Genomic DNA, 27095 nt, shown 5'->3' with positions numbered 1-27095 from the left:
TAGGAGTGATAATATCACTGACCTCTGTTCCCTGTTAGACTTCATCTGGAATAATATGTTGAATTTGGGATATCATAATTTAAGAAGGACATGGATGAGCTGGAGAGTGTTCCAAGGAAGGCATCTAGATGGTGATCATTCCAATGCTCAAAATGCACTGAATCTATGAAGCAGGTTTTTTTTGTGTGTGAGGCAATTGAGGTTAAGTGACTTGCTCAGAGTCACACAGCTAGTGAGTATTATGTGTCTGAGGTCAGATTTGAACTCAGGTCCTCCTGACTCCCTGGCTGGTGCTCTATCCACTGTGCCACCTAGCCACCCCCTATTTATGTCTCTACAGTAAATCTTCAGGCATTGTAACTAGTACTTGTTGAATAGCAACAGTTTTTTAAAGAGCTAAGCAAGGTAATACAAGTAGTGCCTTTGACCACACAGTAGCCAAAAAATTGATATTGTAGATTTCCCTAGATTCACAGGGAAATTTAATTCACTTCAATGTTTATTGAACATCTCAGAGTAAGACACTGGGCTAGGCACAGAGGATATAAAGACAGACAACAGTTCCCTATCCTTAAGGAGTATCTATATTCCTAAATCAGGGGTTCTTAACCTTTTTGTGTGTGTCATGAAATCCTTTGGTAGTCAAAATGTTTTTAAATCATTGAAGGAAATAATAAATTTCAGGTAGAGGTTAATGAAAATAGAGATATAATTCTTCCCCTCCACATATTCATGGACCCCCCAGGAAAAGACCCTCTCTATATAAAGAGATATGACATATGCCCAGATAAGTAAATACAAAGCATAGATAACAGCCAACATCATGCCACATTCTAGGAAAGTAACATTTTATTTAAAATTTAAAACTTTTAAAAATCTGCTGCTCTACTAACACATTTCACAAAGCCTGTCATAGGTATTAAAAAAAACTGTTTAGCATGTTCAATTCTGCACTTAAATATCCTTCAAGGACATGTTGAATAATAAACTAATTGGATTTGTGTTAGTCCTGTAGTTCTTTTTCAGTGATAGAATTCATTGTGGCCATATCTGCTTAGCAGTTGATGGGGGTGAGAGGAGGGGGCTAAATAGAAAAACTTCATGATATTAAGAGGAGGGCCAGCTAGGTGGCACAACAGATAGAGAGCACTGGGCTTGGAAGACTCATCTTTCTGAGTTCAAATCCAGCCTCAGATACTTACTGTCTGTGTGACCCTGGGCAAGTCATTTAACCCTATTTACCTTGGTTTCATCATCTGTAAGATGAGCTGGAGAAGGAAATGGCACTCCATTATTTTTGCCAAGAAAATCCTACATGGGATCACAAAGAGTTGGACATGACTGAACAACAACAACAAAATTATAATATTTGTGAAAATGGAATTTTACAGAAATACAAGGATGGTGAATAAGGCCTGGTACACAATAACTTCAAGCAATGATACTGTGAAAGAAATTCTGTGCTCTGCATTTTAGGAATGGGCCCTAGCAGAAACAGTTTTTTAAAATGTTAATTTAGATTATTTTAATCTAAGGATTTCTACTCAAAGAAACAAAGAGGGACAGAGCCACCACATGACTCTGAAATCCTGTCTCTGACAAGCCTTTTTTGAGGTTACACTTTATAGTATTTCTGAAAATTTCATACTGTTATAAAATATAGTTATAGAACTCAGGATAAGGTAAAATTTCAGTGAACAATTTGTTTCCTCAAACAGAAAATGGTCACATGATTTTCAGAATACCATAGTAGAATCTTTTCCCCAAAAGCATTTGTTCCCCCTTTCCTTTTAAGTATTATTCTCCTTTCTAGCTTATGAGAAATGAATTCCAAATGAATTACTAAGGAAATAAAGGAAACTTCTTACTTTTCTTAGTGTGAACATTATCTTATCTTCTATTCATTACCTTTATCCCATCAAGATCAATCCCAGGTCTGCTCTTGAATGGTCATTGCCTTAATTACTTTAGGGAGGAGTCCTTTCCTGAGTTGATTGGGAGAAGGGAGCCTGACCTTGTTTGTTTTAGAATTGATAATTAAAGAAAGGCTGATAGGGTTATCTAAAGGCTTTAGTCTACCATAGTATTTAAATATTTTCTTAATATTTCTAAAAAAAGGAGCCAAGCTTTAGTCCATTACCATACCATACCGCTAGAGAACAACAGAATTAGATCAGTCTAATCTACTGCTCTGTCATTGGAAGAAGCACCAATACGTAGAGAACAATAGGAATGGTTTTCATCTTCTACCTTATCATGTAAAAGCAGTTTCATATATGTCATCGGCCAAGATTCACAACCATCTTGTGGGATGTTACTATATCCATATTTTACAGAGGAGAAAAATTGAGTTCCTAGTGGTTAATGCTTTGCTGAAGCTCGTGCTGAAGTGTTCCACTCCAAATGTTCTGGATCATTTGTGCCTGACCTATGATAGCAGAGCCTTCTGAGCTCATATTGGTCTGATCCAGCCACAGTTGGACATGCCGTACCTTGACCCCAACAAAATGATGTCACTTTGGTCCTTTTCAAGAATTCTCTTCAAGACAACCAACCAAATGAAGTCTATGACTGGGTCTCCTGATTTCTTCTTGCATTCTCTCCACTCTTTCATACTCTGTCTCAAGAATAAGAGAGAGTGTTGCAGTCTCAACCTTTATCAACATCATCCACAGCCTCCAGTGAAGGGTCACCTCCCAAATAGCATCATTTTCAAATACACGAGATAATTATAAATATACAGGCAAATTTTGACTTTTAATTTGTAGGACCCTAAAAGTATATAGATTTAAAAGAAAAATCAACTTTTGTTCGAATTCTACCTTGTTCTTGGTGGGATATATCATTCCTTGCATTGCTCTTGAGGGCTTTCTAAGCTATGGAAATAATGCACAAACTGCTGAACTCAGGAGGTGGGAAGTCATGCTGATAGCAGGCTATAATGTAAAGGGGCATCCCGATTTCTTTACTTTTCTCTAGAGTTGATATATTCTGGCATTTCCTGGAATAACCTTAGCAGTTAAATGCTTTCTGCTGCAAGGTAGAGTGAGCAGCAAACTGGGCCAGGGAAGCTGTCACTTTTTCTGTGGTGGAATCTTTGTAATCGGAATATCCTGGGTAACCTAATTTTTATTCTCTTCTATGGGAATATTTCGCAGTTTGATTTGTAGAGGTGAGGAAGCTGAATACTCAAAGTCTGATTAGTTAGCTACACTAGTCATGCTGAGGTGCTTGCATGTGGCCGGTGGAGTAGGAGGTAGTCAGAACACTTCAGAGCATTCTTTAGTTCTCTCTTCATTTTAAAGAAGAGGAAATCAAGGTCTAGGGAGGTGAAATACCTTGTATAGCTTCAGATACCTCAGATAGAGACCCTGACAAATCATTTGATCCTAACCACAGCTCTGTGAGGAAGGTGCTGCTATGATTTCCATTTTACAGTCGAAGCAACTAAGGCAAACAGGTTAAATGAGGTATTATTTGTAAGGCATTTAGCATAGTTTCTGGAACATACTGTACTATTCGGTCATTTTTTGGTCATGTCCAACTCTTCATGACCCCATTTCCTTCATTTTACAGATGAGGAAACAGGGTTAAGTGACTTGCCCAAGGTCACATGACTAATAAGGGTCTGAGCCTGGATTTGAACTCAGGAAGATGTCTTCCAGACTCCAGGCCCAACACTGGATGTCTTGGCACATAGTAGGCTCTATATTATATGCTTATTCCCTTTGGCCCTTTCCCTTGCCCAAAGGCACATAGTTTGTGATGGAGCTGGGATTGGAATATGGCTTATGATTCTAATTTAATATTCTTTTCATAATGCTACACTTGTGTCTCAGTACTTCAGTGGCTCCATGATGTTATTGGTGTGATATAAAAAGAGACAAAAGACAGTCCTTGCACTCAAGGAATTCATGGTCTACCAGGGAAGGTAACTTGCAAACAATGATGTCCAAACAGGATATCTATGGTAGAAATTGGAGATAATCCACAAGCAGAAGGAACCAGCATTAAGTGGGAGAGGAAAGGCTTCTTGCAGAAGGTCAAACTTTAGCTGAGACTTGAAGGAAGCCAGGGAGGTGGAGGGGAGGAGGAAGAGCATTCCAGGTATTGGGGGACAGCCAGTGAAAGTTCCGGAAACTGGAAGATAGACTAGTAGGCACTTAACAAATGTTTGTTGATTGATTAAAGCAAATGTGTTTAACAAGGAAATAAGCATATTTAAGCTTGCCACAGTCTTTATCCATTCTATTTTGAAACAGTTTTTCTGAATTCCTCTAGCTTGGAAATACAATTTACTTGGTTATTGAGATTTAAAAAGTAAAATTATCACAAGTCTTTAATGGTTGTAGTTCATTCATTCAGAAAATTGTGTGTACACAGAGCCTTGCACCAGCCATTAGGAGTGATACAAAGTTTAAGCAAGACATTCTCTGTATTCTCACGAAAGAACTAGTCTGGGGGTTCCTAACATTTTTTGTGCCATGGACCTTTTTGGTGGCCTGGTAAAACTGAAGGACTCCTTCTCAGAGTGATGTTTTTATTTTTATTTAGGCTTTTTTTTAAAGTTACTTTTAATTTTTATATTTTGTTTTTCCTCAATTACATATAAAAAAAATTTAACATTCATTTAAAAAATTTTTTTCAGTTTCAAATTCTCTCCTTCCCTCTCCACCTCCCTCCTTGAGAAGGCAAACAATTGAATACAGATTGTACATGGGCAGTTGTGCAAAACATATATCCATATTAGCCATGTTGCAAAAGAAAACACAGACCAAAACAACAACAACAATGAGAAAAATGAATGAAAAAAAAAGTAAGCCTCCATCTGTACTCAGACTCCATCAGTTCTTTCTCATGGAGGTAGATAACATTTTTCATCATAAATTCTTTGGAATTGTCTTAGAAGAATGTTTTTTAAATGTATAAAACAATTACTTAGAATTTCAAAGGAAACCAATTGTATTGAAGTACAGTTATTCAAACTATATATAAATTAGTTCATGAACCTCCAGTTAAGACTCTGATGCTGTCTAATAGAGCTTCACAGATTCACCAAATCTAGCAACAATTTCTTAAGCTCTAAGCACTGTGAGGGGTTAAGGATTGCACTGTGGAGTTCAAGGGACATCAAAGAAGACTTCATGGAGGTGTCATTTGAATTGGGCATTAATAATGAATAGGAATTGAATAGGCAAGGAGAGATGAGGCTGTTCCAGGAATAAGGCATAATATGAGTAAAGACACATGGGCACAAAGGCACAGACTATAGAAAGCTGTCCCCTTTGACTGGGCTGTAATAACATGAACAAAAGCTAGAAAGGTACAGTGGGTGGTATCAGATCATAGAAGGCCTTGAATGCCAGACAAAATGGCTTTTAGAGTAAAAATTACCAAATATCTCAAACTTATAGCATGCTTTGTTTCTGTTTTCACGAAGTACTTTTCTCATAAGAACTCTCTGATGACTGACTTCTTCTCTCCCTCTTTGCAACCCCCTTGCCAGGTGCTAGGTCTTCCTGCCCCAAACTACCTTGTGTGTACACACACACACACACTCTATAGGCTCATGTATATATGTTGCCTCTTCCATTAGAATTCAGACTTCTTGAGGGAAGGGAGTATTTCATTTTCTCTTAATATCTACAATGCTTAGTACATTGACTGCCACATAAGAGACATTTAGTAGATGCTTGCTAATTTTGCACTCAATGTCCTCTCTCCTGACCCTGAGCATTTTCACTGGCTATCTCCTATGTCTAGAATGCTCTCCATCTTCATTTCTGTGTCATAGCTTCTCTGGCTCCCTTGAAATCTCAGCTAACATCCTACCTTCTGCAAGAAGCCTTTCCTAGTCCTCCAGTAATCTTAATGCCTTCCTTCCAAGACTACCTGCAATCTAATCTTCATACATCTTGTTCGAATATAGTTGTTTGTATATTGTATTTCTCATTCGACCGTGAGCTCCTTGAGAGGGACTGTATTTTTGTTTTTTGCCTTTTTTTTTGTATTCCCAAGGTTTAGCACAGCACCTGGAAAATAGTAGGCATTTAATAAATGCTAGCTGACTGACAGTACTTACATACACCATTATCTCCATTTTATGAATTAGGAAGCTGAAATTCAGGTTAAGTAACTTCCTTATCGTCACAGAGCTATTAGGAGGCTGAGCCTGGACCCAGGTCTCTTGACTTCTGGTCTAGTTTCTTGTTCACTATTCTGTATTTCTTCTCACGTTAGGACATAGTGGATAGAATGCTAGACTTGGAGTCAGGAAAATAAGATTTCATATCCCACTTCTCGTACTAGCTCTGTGATTTTGGTCAGGCCTCTTAATCTCTCTTGGCCTCAGCTTCCTCATCTGTAAAATGAGATGGTTGGGCTAATTGGTCTCTAAGGTTCCTTCCAGCTTTAAATCTAATGAGCCTCTGATTATTTCTCATGTGTGACAATTGAAAATGAGAGACATAATTTCTGGATAATTAATAATCAATTTATTAATTATAGTTAGCAAATAATTAATAGATTGAGATCAATGGCTTTCTCTCATAAACCAAAGTCCCGCCTCCCCTAATATTGAATGCTTAAAAAACTTTTGGAAAAGGGGGTGTACATTAAGGTGGAAATCAATTGTGATTGGTTAATAATCAGTGAGTGGATAGACATATTAATGAGAAGGTGGCCCTTGCTGGAAGTGACCCAAGCATGAAACTCAGCTACCTCCAGCAATCTGGACAGAAGAATCCATCTCTACTGGGACTACTCTGGCTGGTTTTCCCCTTCATAAGCTGGGTCACTGTAAATTCTAATGGAAGGTTCCAAGGAGAGGGGATTATTTCCTAAGGGCAAGATCTCACCTAGATTGAAGGTCTTCTAGTTGGTGGGGTCCCACCGAAGATCAAGAAGTACCCAGAGCATTTAGGCAATCTTATCTATCAGCAATGTCCTTCAGAGACTGACTGAATAACCTATGAGGGGCTGGTTTCAGAATGAAGAAATAGGAAGGGAAAACCTTCATCTTAATTTAATAATTGGTTCTTATTATGAGTGAAATAATCATTTCTCTCACATATAAGTACAGCCATGCTGGTATGTTTTTCTTTAAGTCTTTCGAATATCTTCAGCAGAATTCCACAGCTATCCAAAAATGTAATCTAACCCAAACTGTGTACTGTTGAAATTATGATGAGCGGGCATTGTGGTATGATGGAAAGAACTCTGGATTGGAAGTCAGGAAGCCTGGACTTTAGTGGCTGTGCCACTAATTGGCCTAATGACTTTAGATGCATTTAACATCTCTGATGCTCAGTTTCCTCATCTGTAAAAAAATGAGTGTCTGACTAGATCTTCTCTAAGGTCCCTTTATAGCTCTACATTTAAGGATTCAATGAAACACTATGAAATGGTTATCATAATAAGATCAGGTTTGTTTTTATTTAAATAAAATTTTTAAATTATGTAAATAAGAATTATGGATTTCTCCTCTAAAAGTTTAAATCTAAAAAAAAACCCCTGCAGCCAAGAACAGAAAGCCAAAGTTATAAAAATCGATTTTATCTCATTTTATCTTTTCATTTTGCCTTAACTTAAAATCTGATCAAGAATGAATATAGTGGGGAAGCTAGGTGGTACAATGGATAGAGCACCCGACCTGGAGTCAGGAAGACCTGAGTTCAAATCCAGCTTCAGAAACTAACAAGTTGTGTGACTCTGGGCAAGTCACTTAACCCCAATTGCCTCAAAAAAAATTAATACATCTATCAATAAGTTTGGGAACCCTACCACAGAGGCTAAGTGGTGCAATAAATAGAGTGCTGAGCTGGAGTCAGACCTGAATTAAAATTCTGTCTCAGATACTTAATAGCTGTGTGACCCTGAGCAAGACACTCAACATTTTTCTGCCTCAGTTTCCTCATCTGTAAAACGGAGAAAGTAAGTAATTGTACCTCACTTCCGGGGTCGTAGTAAAGATCAAATAACACAATGTTTGCAAAATGTTTTGCAAACCTTGAAGCGCCATATAAATGCTAGCTCTTGTGTGTTTCCTACATAATTTTTTGATTCAAAGTTACAAATACACACAAACAGCATCTAATTATTCTTTTAGTGACAATTACTGTCAGTTTTTAAAATGTGCTCATTGAACAGCAATTGCTGTTTATTCACATATAAAAGACTTAGCCAAGGGAAAAGTATTTCTTACTGACTGCCTGAAGAAATACTTTGCCATCCTGAAACATCTGTTTTCTATTTAAATCCCTCAAGAAGGAATAGAAATATACTTGAAAAGTACTCCTTAATCCTTAATGATTAAGTTCTAAAGAAAGAAGGAGACAAAAATGGGCAAGAAGGTGGCTCCTATTGTGTGATTTGTAGAATCTTTAGTTCTTCCCATTTCAAACTATCCTTAGGCTGCCTCCTCCATAGTAAAGGTCTGATTCTCTTGAATTTTCTGTTTATACTGATTTGTATACTAGTGCGGACTTCACTGTTCTATTTCCAGCCCTGACGCTGACTCAACTGTCTGGCTTAGGACAAGCCTCTCTTCCAGAGCTGGTTTATCTTTTCTAAAATATGGGTGGCAGTGCTGACCTTTTAGGGTCCAGTGACAAGTAGGGTTTGCAATATTTGTCACTCCCTTCACGTGAAACATTCTGTAGCAATATCAAGAACAGTTCTACACATTACTTGAAACCCAAGAAGAAAAATAATAGCATATGGTTTTGGCCAGGGGTGGGGAACCTGTGGCCCTCTAGGGCCTCAAGTGAGGCCCTTTGCCCAAATCCATTAGTCAGAGAGCCGCACTTGAGAACCTAGAGGGCCACATGTGGCCTTGAGGCCACAGGTTCTCCAGCCATGGTTTTGGTTTTCCATTTGTTGAAAACTTGGAAGCATAGTCTTGTAGGACCAAATGGACTTCAGTCAGTCCACTTCTTTGACGTCTAGGCAAAACTGCTTCTAGAGATGTGCAGATATGATTATCATATGTTGACCCTTGGGAAAGGAGATACGGCATGTTTTATTGGAATGCTAAGAGTGCTTAAACCTTGAGACCGGACCAGTTCCTCTGGCTACTCAAAGCACTTTTGTTTTTTTCAGGAGGGTCATTTAATACTTCTTTAACTCCTTCCCACCCCCCACCCCCCCCACTCCCATGATTGGGATGCTTGTTTTGGATGTTGCTGCCTTATGTTCTCTCCTATTCTCCTACCAGGGCTATTCTGAGCTCTGTATGAAACTGCTGCCCACCCCGACCCCCCCCCCATTCTCTTTCTCCTATTTCCAGGTTACCCTCTCCCATTCTAGAACATCTATATCTCTGGTTTCTTTTTCTACTTATTTCCAGAGATAAATAAACAGATTTGAGAGGAATAAAACTCAGGGTGGGGGAGTGGGGTGGGGTGGGGTGGGGTGGGGGGGAGAGGAACAGAGCATTCCAGGAGAAGAAAAGGAGAGTTAAGAGGCTACACTTCCATAGCATCCAATGAGACATGTCCGTACATTGGCTCATGTTTTACTTAACTACACCTAACCTTAAACCTAAGTGGATGATTATATATCCAAGATTTCAAAATCTTTTGAAAAGTAATTCCATAGCCCTACCTAGAAGCTACATCTTTAGACAAAGTGATTAATTTATTGCTTTAAAAAAAGATACAAAAGAAACCAAATTTAAAGTGAAGGAAGATAAAGTTGACAATAAAGGAAAATGACAATGTTGGAGGGACTATGGGAAAACAAGCAAATTGATCTACTATTGGTGTAGCTATGAATTAATTAGTACAGCCATTCTGGAAAACAATTTGGAACTGTGCCCCCAAAGTTACTCAACTGTGCATGCTTTCTGGCCCAACAGTATTACTATTAGGCTACACCCCAAATGGACCAAAGAAAGAGGAAAAGGTCCTATCTGAAATTAAAAAAAATAGCATCTCTTCTAATGGCGGCAAAGAACTAGAAACTAAAGGGGTGCCTATCAATTGGGAATGGTAAACAGATTATAGGATAGGAATATAATGGAACATTGTAAGAAATGAAGAAAGATGGTTTCAGAGAAACCTGGGAAGACTTGTATGAACTGTTGCAAAGTGAAGTGATAAGAACCAAGACTACAGTTTAAACTGTGACATCATTATAATTTTAAAAAAACCAACCAGTTTTGAGATTTAAGAGCTGTGATCAATGCAAAGATCTTCCCATGATACCAGATGACAGGATGTTAAATGCGGTTGCCTAGTTTCTGGCAAAGAGAGCATGATTCTAATATGCAGAATGAAATATTTTTGGTTTTGGGGCTTTTGTTTTGTTTTGTTTTATTTCTGTGAGGCAGTGGGGTAAAGTGACTTGCCCAGGGTCACCCAGCTAGTAAGTATCAAGTGTCTGTGGCCAGATTTGAACTCAGGTTCTCTTGACTCCAGGACCAGTATTCTATCCACTGTGCCACCTAACTGCCCCCAATAATTTTTTTTTTGTGAGGCAATTGGGGTTAAATGACTTGCCCGGTCACACAGCTAGGAAGTATTATGTGTCTGAGGTCGGATTTGAACTCAGGTCCTCCTGACTCCAGGCCCCCAAAATGAGATGTTTTTAATGTGGCCACTGTGGGAATCTATTTTGCATGGCTATGCTTACTTATTATAAGGGTTTTTTTCCCTGAGAGGTAATGATGGGAGAGGGGGAGATGGGAGAAAAAAATGCTTGATAATTGAAAAATAGTTAATTAAAAAATAAAGTGAAGAAAGGAATCCTCTTCTTACTAATTCCTAGACTCACTTTCCTAGCTGATTCATGCCTCCATTGGGGAAATTGAACACCTTGTGAATAGGATCTACTTTGCATTACTGTCTCCTTTTGCCCTAACTTGCTGCTGGTTCCTATTGATGGCAAACTTCCCCTCTATATACCAGGTCCTCTTCCACTTCAGGTTGGACCTGTCTCAAGGACTACTTGCTCTCTGATTCCTAAAATCATGCTTCCTTTCAAGAGACATGGTAGCTATCAGCTTCTTTTGCTTTAAAATCTATCTTTTGAGGAAGAGGCTGGATGTCCTTTTCAGTATTTACTTGTAGAACTTGTTTATAGTCTTTCCTACCTGTTTTTCCTTTCAAAATACTGTTATCATCATGCTATGTGGTCTAAGGTGGACTTTATTCTTCTGTGTTAGCCAGGGGCTTAGGAAAAAAAAAAAGGAAAGAGCAAGAAGCAGGCCTGACAGACAGGGGCCTCAAGGAGTATGACACTTTAAATATTTTAATGCTCATTCATTATTTTGTCCTAGGAGGGGGAGGCAGAATTAATTTGCTGTTGTTTAATTGTTTTCAGTCATGTCTGACTCTTCATGATCCCTTTTCAGATTTTCTTGGCAGAGATACTGGAGTAGTTTACCATTTCCTTCTCTAGTTCATTTTACAGATGAGGAAACTGAGGCAAATAGGGTTAAGTGACATTCCTAGGGTCACACAGCCAGTAAGTGTCTGAGGTCATATTTGAACTCAGGTCTTTTCTATTCTATGTCTGCACTCTATCTACTGTACCACCAAGCTGCCCCAAGAATTAATTTACCTTCTGATAATTTTTGGAGTCTAACAAATAAGTCTTCTCAGGTCACCGAGTAGCTTTTAAGCTATTCCTTATGCTTGGACTTCGTAATAGAGTATGGAGTGATGAAATATTTTTGTTTACGGTGTTATGCTGTTAAAATAAAATAATTGGCAAAACAGGGTACATTGACTGTTAGCCTTGCTAATAGAGTCAGATGTCAGAAAACATGATGATAAAATCTACTGTGTAGGGGTTTATAGACATTTGGTATGTTCTGTCTGCCCTGCCTTCTGGGCCCTGTGATTTGCAATTGCTGAAAACCACAACTGAAGAGATTCTTCAGTCTGTAAATTCTTTGTATTTGCAGTTGTCACTTTGCCTTGGGATGCCTGTCCAGGTTTAAGATAATGCATTGCTTTAGGGGGACTGAAGGTAGAGGGGGAAGTGGGAAAGGGGAGTGAGTAGTTCTAAAAGTTCACATCAATCTAATAAATATTTTTTGTTTAAGGTATTGTATCAAGTGCTTTTGGGGTGGGCTGATAAAAAGGATGAGACCATATAGGCCTTGCCTTTGAAGCATTTATAATGTGCAGGTGTGGTAGGGTGGAAGTTTGGGAGTTGGGGAGGGATAAATAAGGCAGTTACACAAATAACTATTTTAGGCAGATTCAGATTATAAGTGAGATAAGGGAAATACAAAAGTTTTTGTGGTTCAGAGAAGGGAGATTATCAACATGTCATCAAAGAATTCAAGCTGGGGCAAAAGGGCCATCTAGTCTGACTCCTTTATTTTAAAGATTTGGAAACTGAGACCTGGAGAAGTGAGTTAAATAATCTGTCCAAGGTGAAGTAGGAAGTTAGGAAGAGTGAAAAGAAAGGGACATATTTGAGAGATTTCATGAGGGAAATTAAAAGATTTGGCAACTGATTGGATATGTGCACTGAAGATTCATGTTTATCATGGTAGATCCTCCACTTTCCAATTCCAGGCAAAAATATATTGATTATTAAGCATGAGCTATTATGGTAGTTGTAATGGCATATGTGAAAAAACATCAGATATAAGTTTGTGTTGGGGAAGTGAGCTGGTAGTGGATAGAATGCTGGGCCTGGAGTGAGTCTTAAGTGAATGTTGGAGTGAAGGGGAGAAGGCAGAAGGATCACAAAATAGTAGATTTAGAGCTAGTACCAAGTATGCTTTACTTAGTGATAAGGCATGTTAGAATGAATGTGTTCTATTTTTTACAGTAGTCATAATTATATATCACTTATATCTTTGAAATTCTTTTGGAGGTGTTGTTTAGTCAATTAGTCATGTCCAACTCTTTGTGACCCCATTTGGGGTATTTTTGGCAAAGATGCTGGAGTGGTTTGCTATTTCCTTCTCCAGCTCATTTTATAGGTGAGGAAACTGAAGCAAACAGGGTTAAGTGATTACCCAGGGTCACACAGCTAGTAAGTGTATAAGGTCAGATTTGAATTCAGGTCCTTCTGACTCCAGACCTGGCACTCTATCCCTGAGTCATCTAGCTGAAGTAACAAGCCTCAAATTCATAGGTAACAAGAATTTCCTGTGAATATGAGAAGAAACTTTGAAAGGGCAATTATTCAAAAGAAGATTTGATAATAGATAAGTGTAAATGTAGACTACATTACTACATTTGTAGTAATTCACAGGATCATTGATTTATACCAGTAACCATAGAGGTCATCTAGTGCAACCCCCTTGTTTTCCTTTATAGGGAACTTCAGATGAGGAAATTCTTTCTACTAATGCAAATCAGAATAACATATGGGAAAGGAATAAATATTTATATAGTACCTACTATGTGCCACACATACTGTGCTAAGTGTTTTTGTTTGTTTTCACAAATATTATCTCATCTGATCCTTATAACATACCTTCGAAAGAAGTGCTGTTATTAACCCCATTTTACAGTTGAGGAAACTGAGGCTCAGAGTTGTAAAGAGATTTGCTCAAGCTCCCACAGGTGAAGAGTGGTCGATCTAGAACTTGAACCCTGGTCCTCCATCCAATGTGCTTTCCACCCAAGCCAAAAAGTACTGTACTATTTTGAGTACTTTTTTTTCAGGAAGCTTTTTTTTTTTAAAGGCAATTGGGGTCAAATGACTTGCCCAGGGTCACACAGGTAGTAACTGTCAAGTGTTTGGTCTGAGGCCAGATTTGAATTCAGGTCCTCCTGACTTCAGGGCTGGTGCTTTATCCACTGTGCCACCTAGCTGCCCCAGGAAGCTCTTAACATACTTACCTGAAACAAGGATATGGAGCTTTGCTATTTGGAATAAATATAGTGAATGAGGAAAATTTATCAGTCAATTTCTTTAGCATTCGGAGATAATATTTGTAACTTCTTTGCTGGTAGCATGGCCAAGCATGGCAATTCTGATCTGAAGAAGGTGGTAGGAACAGGCCTGTTTACTGAAAATTAAATGAAGATTATTCATTTACCAGATATTTATTGGATACCTACTGTGTACTTAAGATTGTGTTGAATGTTTTGGAGTACTGTACACAGAGAAGGTGTAATTACAGTCAAATCCTCAGTTACATGGGGAACACATTCCTTGGAAATACTAATTTGAAGCTGTGTAACAGGAAGAATTAAATTTATGGACCTAATTGGATGTGGGTAGTCATGTTCCATTTAGAGTAGGGATTCTTTTTTTTTGGCTAGGCAATGGGGTTAAGTGACTTGCCCAGGGTCACACAGCTAGTAAGTGTTATGTGTCTGAGGTCAGATTTGAACTCAGGTCCCTTGAATCCAGGGCCAATGCTCTATCCATTGCGCCACCAAGCTGCCCCTAGAGAAGGGATTCTTAACCTATTTTGTGTCATGGATCCCTTTGGCAGTATAGTGGACCCCTTCTCAGAATCAATACACAGGATTGCAAGGAAACTAATTATATTGAAATACAGTTGTCAGAATATAAAAACAAGTCTGCACACTCCAGGTTAAGAACTCCTGATTTAGAGGAACCATTGCTTATGTGTCTAAGAGGTGAGGAAGTAGGAAGGTTGGATAGAGATAAAATAAGACTCAGGCAGACCTAGGCCCAACTTTCTCCCACTCTTATCAACAAGAGGGAAGTAAGTTCTCCTTTTAGAAAATGAGGCACAAGAAGGGAGGGGGCCCTCTCAGTCCTTCTTTATCCTGTCTTAGGGTGATTGTTTAAAATTTCCATAATTGGAAGGTTCCCTCTTTAAAACAAACAAAAACCTTTTCTTATACCTCCAGGGGTGGGGAACCTGCAGCCTCAAGGCTACATATGGCCCTCTAGTTCCTCAAGTGCGGTCCTTTGACTGAATTTGACTGAATGAATCAAGTTTGGATTCAGTGAAAGGGCTGTACTCAAGGACCTAGAGGGCCACATGTGTCCTGGAGACCCTAGGTTCTCCACTGCAGGCTTATACCAACAAGAAAATCTCTAACCATGATGTGTCAGGGAAAACGAAATGCCTTACTGTGAGATGATGAAAAGGAAGAAGCAATATCATGCCAAGATTCACCTGCAATTCCCTGCCATAGAAAATAAGAAATACTTGTAAGTCAGTTGTTTGACATATGTCATTATTCCATACAGACACATGCACATGCATGCACTTACATTCTCTTATCTGATCCTCATGGCAAACCTGTGGGGTAGGAACTATATAAGTGGTTTTCCCATTTTACAGATGAAAAAAACTAAGTAAGCCTCTTTGCCTGTGGTCACACAGCGAATGTCAGAGCTAGAATTGTGACTTGGGGCTCTTGTGACTCCAGGCTCAATTGTATATCAGATTCATATGTTGGAGTTAAATGACCAGAGCTGTAGGAAGGCAATGATATGACTAGGTACCAAACATATACAGGAAGGCAAATTCGCTTTATACCAATGGAACAGGGAAGGCTTGATGGAGACAATTAACTTGATCATCACTTTAAACAATAAGCAGGATTTGATTAAGTTGAAATGCAAACAAGTATAGCTCACTTTGAAACATTTATTTAAGTCCATGACAAAACTCCTTTTGCCTACATTTATTTAAAGATGACCTAGTTGTTGAGAATCAAATTAGTGTCAAATTGGCATTTATTAAGTCTATCCAAATATAGATTTACTTAGGGATACTTCTTAAAATTTTTATTTTCAGTAGAACTATTGCATTCTGTTCAGTATTTTCCAAATAATAATCTTTTCCGTGATATTCTGTCCTAGTTTAAACTGCTTACAAATAGATGGTTAATGTCCTTATTTTTGCCTACTAAAACAACACACCACATTACATGTTTGAGGTTTTGCTCTCATAATACTTCTGGTCAGCCCTACATAAATATTGGTCACTATGGTGCCTAGTATTTGTATCAAAATCTGCCAGCAAACCACATTCATGAGTGTACATCATTCTTCCTATTACTGCATATTCACATCCCGGGGGCATCATAATATAATGAAAAGAACACCAAGCTCTTTGTGACTTTTGGTCAATCAACTTAACCTTTATGCCAAGCTTCCCTTATCTGCAAAATGGTGATTTCATGATTTGGAGCCACTCTTTCGTGGGTCCATAGGCAAGTGCTCTTTGTAAAGCATTGACAATCTTTAGGGAAAGTGTGCTGTAATGAAAAGAGGGCTGATTTTACCCATCTGTAACTCTGGGCAAGTTAATTCAATTCTCTGGGCCTCAGCTTCCTCATCTGTAAAATAGGACAAGATAATCTCTAAAGTCCCTTCCAGCTCTCAGCTTTTGATGCTATACTCCCAAATTAAAAACCTGATCTACAAAATGAATATAAAAGCTTTAAACAGAGGGGTTTAGAATCAGATGACCGCATTTTAAAGCTGGAAGAAATCTTTAGGTAGAACTACAGTGAAATTCCAGATAACCATACAGTGCAAGAAATGGAGACCTGAGTTCCAGACCTGGTTGTACCACCTATTAGTTTAGTGACTACAAGCCTCAGGTTCCGTATCTGGAAAATGAGGATAATAATATTACACTACCTACCCCTCAAAGGTTCTTTTGAGAAAAGTGCTTCATAAACCTTAAAGCACCATATGAGTGTTAGGTAGGATGTGAGTTACTGTGCTACGCTAGAATGAAGGCTGATTCATTGGAGAAAAGGGGCTACAACTCAGTAGGAAATGGCATAAAGAGGCAATTTTAAAGGACAGACAGTTAATAATAGCTCAGTTACATTCCTAGTCTAAAGTTCACATTTACATTTTAAAAGTAGCTGATAGTTATGTCAATGTAAAAACAAAGGTATTATTTTTGTGTCAGTATTGAGGACTTGTGCAGACTATGGAGTTCCACCCATATGTGTGCAATACTATACTCTCCTTCTTTTGGTTTAGAGGCATGAGAATTGAGAGAATGATAGACTTACCCTTTGTCATGGTACTCCATAACAACTGTCCTAAATGAAATTGATAAAAGGTAAGATTAAAACTTTGAGTTAGTGTCAGTTATGCTAGCATGTTCTTGGATATTTGGAAGTAGATGGAAGTTTCATAATATGGTTGAACAGAGATATGCCATGTTAAACAAAAGTAACATCATTAAAGCATAAAGCACTATTCTTGGCAATCAGTGGAGAAGGACTTGGTTTCATTTCCAATCCCTTTCTATTCTGAGCCCAGAAGTAGTTGGCTAACCTTGCTGGGGAATGATAGTGACTATTCAATCTGGACCATCATCATGAGTGTTAATTCATTACCTCTCAGCTGTGGTTGGCCACATGTTAGTCCCCTCTAGATGCTTTCCCCAAACTGAATATTTTTCTAATAAAATCCTAACCAAAGCTGAATACACAGAGAGAATAACTTCTGAGTTTCTCACTCTCTAAGGTGATCTTTTGATAGAAGTGACCTTTTGCCTTGGTTCATATTTCCCAGGAAAGAGCCCTGAGAGAATATGGATTAACTACAGAGGTCAAGTCCACATGCCTCTGAACTCTTGCTCACGCTGTTCCTCCCATCTAAAATGTCCTCATCCTTTTTTCTTGGTCACAGTTATGTATTTTCTTTAAGGCCTACCTTAAGATAACTCATTTTTTGCAACCTTTCCAATTCAATGTAATTCAATTTATTTTTCTATTAAATTTCTACAATATGAGAAGCATTGCATTCAGTGCTGAGGGGACAAGAAAACAAAATGTCCACAGATCTCAGGAAGCTGAAGTTCTCCTGAGATAATATGCCATGAATACACACAAGTATCATATAACGTAGTGAATAAATGGAACAGTTTTTAAAGAAGGAGACAGTATTAGTGAGGGACATTAAAGAAGGCTTCAGGATCTTAAAAGGAAGGTAAGAATTGTAAGTGGGGCAGCTAGGTGGCACAGTGAATGGAGTGCAGGGCCTGAAGTCAGGAAGACTCATCTTCCTGAGTTCAAATCTGGCCTCAGAAACTTACTAGTCAGTTCCTCACGTGTAAAATGAGCTGGAGGAGGAAACGGCAAACCACAAATGCCAAGAAAACCACAAACGGGGTCACAAAGAGTCAGATACAAGTGAAAAATGACTGAACAACGACAAGGATTATAAGAAGTGGAGAAGAAATGCATTACAGGCATTGGGATGCATGGAGAAAGAATGTGGCATTCAGAAAACAATTTGTAATCTAGTTAGACTAGAATGGTAGAGTGAAGTGAAGCTGGATGGGTAGGTTGGAACCAGAGTGTGGAGAGCTGAATGCCAGGCTAACAAGTTTGTCTTCTTCTTAGACACAACAGGAAGTCATTGAAGGTTATTAAGCAGTCTGGTGGCATGGACAGACTGTCTTTTAGAAATATTGTTTTGGAAGCTATCTGAAGCTGCCATGATCCTCGAGCTCTCCTGATGCATCGAGTGATGACTGTCCCAGCAATTTCATCTACTGAATGAGTAAAAGTTTTGTGTAAGGTTATACCAATTCTTGGGAGCAGCCCAACGTCTCTCTTGGTAGCATGGAGACCATTGTGCCCAAAGTTCTCTCTTGACAACCATTCCCTGCCTATCTCTCTTTAGAAGTGTGTGATGTCTTTTGTGTGTGTGTGTGTGGTGTGTGTGTGTGTGTGTGTGTGTGTGTAAATTAGCACCACTAAAGGGGAACCAATCTGAATTAGCACTATTTCTTTTTGTTCCAAGGATTTTTCTGAAAATGAAGGAAACTGATCAAGTTTTCTCGCCATTTTAATGCCTGCATTTGGTTGCAAATGCTTCTCCAAATGAATAATTGTGTGATAAGTCAGCATCTGCACTAGGAAAGGAAAAATGAAGACATCCATGCACAAAATGAAATATCCAGATGAGATTTTTGAGGGGTATTCTGTACTACCAACCCTGAAGAGCTAGAGATTACAAATCTCCAAGTGAAGGGGTAGGTTGTATATAGTTCACCAAAGATGTCTTACCATCTTTCACCTTTTGTATAGGATGAGTCCCATCTATGACCTATTAGTTTCCTTAATTTCTCAGGGGTCCCAGGGCAGTGAGTGATTGGGGGTCAGCAAAATATTGTCTGTTACCTCTGCTTCCAGATCTAAGATTTGGGATCTTTGGCCATGGTAATGGGTTGAGGGGGCGAAGAAGGAAAAACAGAAGCCAGGAGAGTCTGACTCATCTCATGGCTAACTTTGGGTCTGTTTATATAAAGATAGGAACCTGTTCTTCATGGCCTTGTCTGGACTCTGAGAAATTCTCCCCTGCAAAAGTGATCATGAGCTCATATGAAAAACAAAGGTGCCGAAGTTTTTCATAGCCTGATTTTCTGATTTAACTCTTAGCTCTCCTGAGATGGGCTCTAGGCTTTAGGACTTTGGGTTAGTACTTTGCATACTAGGGTGACTTGCAGCTGTGAGATGTACCAGGAGGCAATTGTCCAGGGCTAGATTAGAGAGGGAGTCAGTGTGATCCCTACTTTTGGGAGTGTCAACTGCTGTCCCAGTTTGAGAAATGGGGTGGGTATTATCGTAACACCCTTCCTTTGTTAACCCTGTCTCATCCTCCCTGCTCCCTTAATGTTTCCAGGTAACTTTTGAGAGAGCAGTTAGAGTAGAGACCCTGGAGTGGGAAGCTTGATTGAAAGGAATGGAGAAATGAGTGTGGTGATGGGAACTTGACTGTGCTAAGAGGGGGATAAATTTTTCTAGGAGCTCATCAGGAAAAGAAAGGCAGATTTAGGATAGCTTGAGAGCAGTGTGAATTGAAAGCTTTTTAAGGATGAGGGAGTTCTGACTGTGTTAATGAGCAACAAGCAAACTGCTAATTGGAAGAGATTAAAGATGGGGGAGGAACGGATACTTGATGGGGCAAGCTCCTGGACAAACTTTTAAGAAATTACTTTGTGCCAACAAATTTATGCTAGGTATTAAGGGATATACAAAGTTTAATTCAACCATACTCCCTACCACCCAAATTAAGCCCAGCCCCAAGTGGTGTTTGCTTTATTTTAAATTTCTACAAAACTTAAGATGCCTATGCCAGTGTGCTATATAATCATAAATCTGGAGCTTCAGAGATACCTTGTCTAATACCTTCATTTTATAGTTGAGGAAACTGAAACTTAAGTTGGAACATACCAAGGTAGCAAAACCAGAATTTGAACCTGATCCCTTAAAAGGACTCCCAAATCTTGACTTTTTCCTGTATAATAAAGGATAATATTTCCTTTTATCCAGAGAGGGTAGAACGTGGGAGCAGTGGTTTTGGGACTGTTAGGCAGGATGTTGACTTCAGTGAAGAAACAAGTTCTTTTTATTTCACTGTGCTGTAATATTTGAGCCATAAAGCTATGGTGGTAAAGGAGAGATGCTGGCCTGTGAATGGAATTCTGTTTTCCCAGAGTGTGCTCAGTTATAGGGTACCTTTCCTTAGGATCAGGGCTCTAAGAAGTCTACAAGGCAGTTAAACTTTTCTTCCTAAAGCACACATCTAAGCGTATCACACATCCTTTTCCTCCCTATTACCTCTAGGATTGAATATAACATTCAGTTTGGCTTTTTAAAAGCCCTTCACAGCCTGACTCCTTCCAATCTTTCTTTTTTACATGTTGCCCCCTGTCAGTGATACTGGCCTCCTGGCTGTCCCACGTACTTGCCATTCCATCTGCTGACCAATATGATACAGCATTTTAATATGGCAGCCAAAACAGCTTGTATGGGCTTCACTAAGAAAAGCATAGCTTCTGGAAATAGGGAGGTGATAGTCCTAGTGTATTCTGCCCTCGTTGGACCTTTCTTGGAGTAACTGCTGTGCTCAATTCTGGGCATTTATAAGGGACATTGACAAGTTGAAGTGTTAAGGGGAAGGCAATATTGTTGTTAGTCCTTCGTTCCCGAAGAAGACCAACGATATCATGGGGATGATGTCTTAACTTGCTCATGAATTGGATTTCAGTGTAACATAGCTGCACAAAGTCGTCAGTCTTACTCTCTCTTCCAGAGTCATCAAAGTCCAGTGGTGAGACAAAAGTCAAGATTAGTGGCCCAGGATGCAGTAGATGACCTTGTCTTTCCCAGGCTTCAGTTTCTCTGAGGCATACTCATTCAATGACTAGATAAGAATTGAGACACAAGATGGCCAAATTTACCATCAGCTAAGATAGAGAACTTGGTACCTGTTATGTACAAGGATGGATTGAAAGAACTAGACTTGTTTAGCCTGGAGAAGAGAAGATTCAGGGAGGACATGAGAACTGTCTCTAAGGTTTCGAAGGGCATGCAAGTGGAAGAGGGGTTAGATTTTTCTGCTTGGCCCCCAGAGGGCACACCTAGGAGCATTAATGGGAAGTTGAAAAGAAGCTAATTTAGGCTTGATGTTGGGAAAGGCTTTCTAATAATTAGAACAGTGTTGTTGGTTTTTGTTTTTGTTTTTAGGCAATTGGGGTTAAGTGACTTGCCCAGGGTCACACAGCTAGTAAGTGTCAAATGTTATTCTGAGGCTGGATTTGAACTCAGGTGCTCCTGACTTCAAGGCCGGTGCTCTATCCACTGCGCCACCTAGTTCCCCCTAATTAGAACAGTTTAAAAGTGGAATAGGCTTCCTAGATAACTGGAGTTCCCTTCCTTAGTCATAGTCACAGTCAGGGAATATTAAAGCACCTACTATGTATCAGGCTTTGTGCTAAACATTGAGGATACAAATAAGAAAAAGATAGTCCTTGCCCTCAAGGAGCTTACAGTCTAATGGGAGAAAACTATACACAAAAGGAAACTAAAAAGCCCTCCCCACTCCACCAGGGTACTTGGCCAGGGACTTGATGATCATGGAATCTAAACCAAGCAGAATAGCTATTGGAAAATGGAGTTAGGTGAAAAATTTGAGCCTATATAAAGGGAAGTGTTCATTGTCCTGCCCTCTAATTAAAAGGGAGAGGCAAGGGAGGGTGCTGAAGAGGTGTTGAGTGTGAAAGCTGAATCTATGATGATGAGATTTCAGTTGATGAATTTTTCCCGGGGGGGGGGGGGGGGATGATGTTCATAGAAACCTAGTAGAGCAGCTGATGAGAAATGAAGGCCTTAGCTAGATTACCATTTATTGGATGGGATTCCTTTTGTGTATGGGTTGTACTAGATGGCCACTGAAGTCCCTTCCAACTCTCCACCTCTGTGATTCTTTTCTGTATTGGTCATAATTAACCCTAGCTGGGACCACCTTGGCCAAACCAGAATATCCAAGATGTCTCCTTGGTTCTGCATTCACTGTCTCACACTAGATCATCTTAAAATTGTACTTCAGTTTTTCGTGCTTATTTGCATTAGCTGTTCATAATCTTGAGGAGGAAATACAGAGCAATATCTTAGTTTGTAGATGCTACCAAGTTCTTCTGGGTGTTGAGTCTGACTAGGATAGACTACAAAAGAAAATATGAATCTGCAAGTGGGTGGAAAAGTGGCAGAATTTTAATGTGGGCAAGTGAAAGATAATGCATTAAAGGATTTAAAAAAAAGCCCTAAGTTATACATAGAAAATAGACTTTCAACTATCAATCATGACCCAGGAAAGGCACCTGTGAATCAATGTAGATTATTCTCTCAGGATAGTGTCTCAATGTGCTTCTGTAGCCAATTAGATGCTGGGTAACATCAAGAAGAACCAGAAAATACCATCTCACCCTGATGTAAAACTGTAACACTGTCATGCCTGGAGTACTGTGCTCAATTCTATGTCTCAATGGAGATATACGGAAGCTAGAGTTGTCCAGAAAAGGGCAAATAGAGCCATAGGCAGAAGATGAGGGGAGGCTGAGTGAGGGGAGTGGTACCAATTGAGGAAAAAATAGCTAAAGGGAAGCTTGTCATTAGCAAGGAAGAATTATTTATATGGCTTTATGTAGAAAACTGTCTTTAATTTTCCCCTTTTATGTGGAGAAAAAATTAAAAACTTAATTCTCTTAGGAGGCAATTTTCAATTTTTAAAAAAATTTGAGATGTTATCTCCAATATTATCTTTTTTACTAGGAGAACCTTGGTAAAATAGAGGGGGAGAATTGGCATGGTTTTGTGCACGTAATAGGCACTTGGTAAATATTTGACATGAATTCATGACCTCCATTTACTGAAACATCTGCTGAAAAAGAAGGTATTCTTGTTGCTTAGACTATCTATAGTTATGAAACAGCCCTTTGGTGACACATGCCTCTAGAAAGGAGATGAATTCAAATGACATGGTGAGAATTTGGAGCATGAGGGAACGGGAGCAGGGCAAATAGCACAGTATTTGTGAAATGAAAAACTCATACAGCCATGTGTATTGCATCCAGTCCTGATTAAGGCATCTTCCCTACGTTTCATGTATATTGTTCCTGTCACTGAGGATTGGTTGGGAAAAATGCTAAAGGGGTTTATTTCTCATGCCCTCTGCTCTATTTACTGCCACCAGATAAATTGATGTTTCCTCTTTCCTAGTTCAGCCTTCGCAGGATTTAGGCTTGTGTCTTAGAACTGGAAAATAGACAATCCTGAGGGAAATGCACATCTGTGTGGGTATATGTGAAATATAAGTAAATATTTACCATAACAAAGTAATTAGCTTCATCCATCACAGATAAATGTTGCTGAAATATATGGCAAAAGAATAAGAAAACAAAATAAAAAACAAGATGAACTACATTTTCTTTTAACTTTTATAACTTCATCCATAAATTTTCTCTAACAGCATATTTCCAACTGTTAATTAAAGTTTCATTGAGAGGTTTCTATTCATATTGCTTTATTTTTCCTAGTAAGTGGAGAACCACAAGGTCTTAAAATGTTTCTGGCTTATTTCTGCCTTAGTGTTCACAGCAACCAGTTTCCTCAGTCTGAAAACCCTGAAGCAGTCTTCTTCTTGACTCAAACCTATCCTCTGATTTTTTTTTTCTGAAGCAGCCTCTTTCTTTTTTGATTTTTTTTTTCCTGGAGAATGCCTCCCTTCCAATTTCCTGCTCACAGCCAATCTCCCTATGAACTTTGGAGTTGGAACCAGCTTCTTCTGAGCTGTCTTATATTTTAGTTCTGTAATGATGTCATCCTGCTTAAGTTTCAGAGGCTAGATGAATGACTTATTTTTATACACAACTAACATGGGCTGTATGTGTTTTGAACATAACATTTTGCACATGCAAGTTAAATAGACTTTTCCCATACTATGAAACAAAACAAAATTGTAATTTAATCCTTTTTTAACTAAACTAAGCAAAGGTATTAATTCACATTTGGCAAGACAATTGGGGTAAGTGGCTAGTGTCGAGTGTCTGAGGCAGAATTTGAACTCAGGTCCTTCTGACTCCAGGGCTAGTGCTCTATCTACTGTGCCACCTAGCTGTCCCTTCACTATAATACAATTTGAAGGGTCTGTATTTACAGAATCAATTGTGATGTTTTTATTCATAAACTGCTGGATATCTTTTGGGTTTGGACTTTTATTCAATGGATCACTACAAATCAACATGCATGTATTGAGAATATGTATGTCATGCCAAAATAATCCCATTTCCTTTCTTGATAAGATTACTAGATTAGCAAGGTAAATACAATAGAAATAATATACCTGGGTTTCAACAAGTCATTTGACAGTTAGTCCTTCAAAGTGTCTTTTAGGATGAGATGGAAAGGCCTGGGCTGTGTAATAATAACATGCTTGCTTAGATTTGGAACTCATGTCTAGACCCAGAGAGAGACAACAATGAAGTGAAGTTGTAGTGGAAGGTTTTTGTGAAAAAGCTGCAGGGCTTTGTTCTTTTGTTCTGTTATATTCAATACTTTGTCAAGGGAAAGTGAAGAAGGCCTCTAGCACATTTGATAGACCCCTCCCTCCCAAAACCTATGAGAAGATGTGAAAGAGGATTATACAAAATGGACAGACAATTGCAACCAATATTATTAGAGACAACTTCTGGTTATTCTCTAAATTCCACATAATCTCCTTTAGCTTCTTCATTCAACTTCATTCAACAATTCCTTGATGACATCATTTGTTCTTGTCCTTCTTAGTAGTTCCTTGTTGGTTATATGTTACAATCTGTTTACACCCACCATGTACTGCCCTCTCTGTGACATTTATCTCCAGTTTCTTTTTGAGGCCATGATGTTCCATATTGTGCTGCCATTTAGCAACAGCAGTAACTGGGTCATAGAACAGATATATGTCTTTGTGTTTGTGATGTTATCCAAGGATACCTGAAAGATTTTGACGTGTATGGACATACCTTCCTGTAAAAGCACTTTGAAGGTGTTGGTATAGTCTGCCAAATCAATGCTTTTTCAACAAATGTAAACACAGTGGCATCTTCTATTCGTTATGTCTCAGTTAACTGTGACATGGTTAAATTTATTGCTGATTATGCTTGTGAAAACCCCTTTGTCCCTGCTGATGTTGTCAGCGAGATGCCCTCAACTTATGTATAGATGACTTTCATTAAACTTTTGTATCTATGGAAGAATAGGTTGGCAGTTTTTTTGAGTTCTCTTGATTATCTTTTTTCATTAATAAGGTCTGAAATTTTTCCCACGTCTTTGTGGATCTGGAATCTTCCCTTCCATCAGTCCATGCCTTGTTTATTGGTACCCCAGTGCCCTCACAACTGTATTACCTCCAGCACACATCTCTTCTATGTGTTTGGTCCATTCTGGCTGCTTTTCCTGTCTGTGCTTTAGTTTCTTTTCTACTTCCTTTAAATCACTGTGAATCACTGTGATGTTAGGGTCCAAGGGTAGTGGTTCACTATACTTGAAGGGGAAAGCTGTTTGTTGAAATGGTTTTGGCAAATATTCTCTTTCATTCCATTTTCTTCTATGTCAACAAAGTACAGGATTTTTGTTATTGTTGTTCAGTCATGCCTGACTCTGTGACCCCATTTGGGTTTTCTTGGCAAAGATGCTGAAGTGGTTTCCCATTTTCTTCTCCATATCATTTTCCAGATGAGGAAACTAAGGCAAACACGGTTACGTGGCTTGCCCAGGGTCACACAGCTAGTGTCTGAGGCCAGATACAAGAAATACAAGATAACAGCAAAAAGGAAAAGAATCTGACCTCAATGGTTTCTCATTTGGAAAATCTATCAGCATTTACTAAGTGCTTATTATGTTCCCTGTGCTGAGCTACGCACTGGAGATACAAAACAAAAAATGAAATATTGTAATCCCTGCCCTCAAGGAATTATATTCTCTCCTAGGAGACAACATATACACAAATAAGCATTTACTGAGTGAGCAGAAAGGCATTTCAGTAGGAGGCATTGGAAGTCTAGGGAGGGGCAGCTAGGTGGAGCAGTGCACAGAGCCCTGGAGTCAGGAGGACCTGAGTTCAGATCCAGCCTCAGACACTTGACACTTACTAGGTGTGTGACCATGAGCAAGTCACTTAACCCCAATTGCCTCACCAAAAAAAAAAAGCTGAAGGAAACAGGACAGACCTCATGCAGAAGGTTAGCTTTGAGCTGAACTTTAAAGGAAAATAAGGATAGTTAGATTTCAACTGTCACCAAAATCTAAGTTCTTAGGTATATTTCAGCTCTAAATAACTTCCTCATTTTCCACAGCTTTTTTAGAAAGCTTTTAAACTGTCAAGTTGTAAGGAGTTTCCCCCTTCTTTACCTGTGGATAGACATGTGGATTTCTCCTAAATTAAAATTTTATATAATGGTCTTTACTTTTTTTTTTTTTTAGTGAATCAGTGATATCATCAGCATGGATACTCCCTCTGCCGGTCTGTGATATTATATTTAGAAATGAGATAGTTCATTCATAAATCTAGCTGTTAAGATGGAAATTAGCCTTTTAAAATTTCTTTAATACCTTGAAGGATCTGGCATTTCTTTAGGATGTATATTTCATCCACCAACGTGTGTCCTACCCCTGTATAATGTCACATTATGTGCAATTCTTATCCATCACCTTCCATAGAAGATCCGCCTAATTCACTCAACAGCTTCCCTGTGAGTCTTTTAATACGTCAAAAAGAGAGAAGCAGAGTAGCAGTCAAGCTGCCCATCTGCTATTTCTCATTCGTGTTCCACAAACAGACTTTCGTGGCCATACGTATCCTCAGTTATATTTTCCACTATGTTCTTTCTCTGTGCAAAT

The 27095-nt window shown here is 38.9% G+C and overlaps 1 protein-coding gene across 4 annotated transcripts in view; it reads left to right on the top strand.

Annotated features, from left to right (window-relative positions):
• HOMER2 (homer scaffold protein 2) overlaps positions 1-27095 on the top strand; it is a 153640-nt gene that overhangs the window by 49898 nt on the left and 76647 nt on the right. Inside the window, exon 1 of one of the 4 annotated variants that reach the window (XM_020966358.2) lies at positions 18757-18910. The exons of the other annotated variants lie outside the window; for them this stretch is intronic. The gene's annotated coding sequence lies outside the window, so the exon portion shown is untranslated. Of the gene's footprint in view, positions 1-18756; positions 18911-27095 lie in introns of those variants that run through there. 4 annotated transcript variants of the gene reach the window in all.

This window comes from Phascolarctos cinereus, unplaced genomic scaffold (assembly GCF_003287225.1).
Source record: "Phascolarctos cinereus isolate Bilbo 61053 unplaced genomic scaffold, phaCin_HiC Scaffold_3;HRSCAF=262, whole genome shotgun sequence".
Lineage (NCBI taxonomy): Eukaryota > Metazoa > Chordata > Mammalia > Diprotodontia > Phascolarctidae > Phascolarctos > Phascolarctos cinereus.
This window is presented reverse-complemented; position numbering and strand designations above follow the sequence as displayed.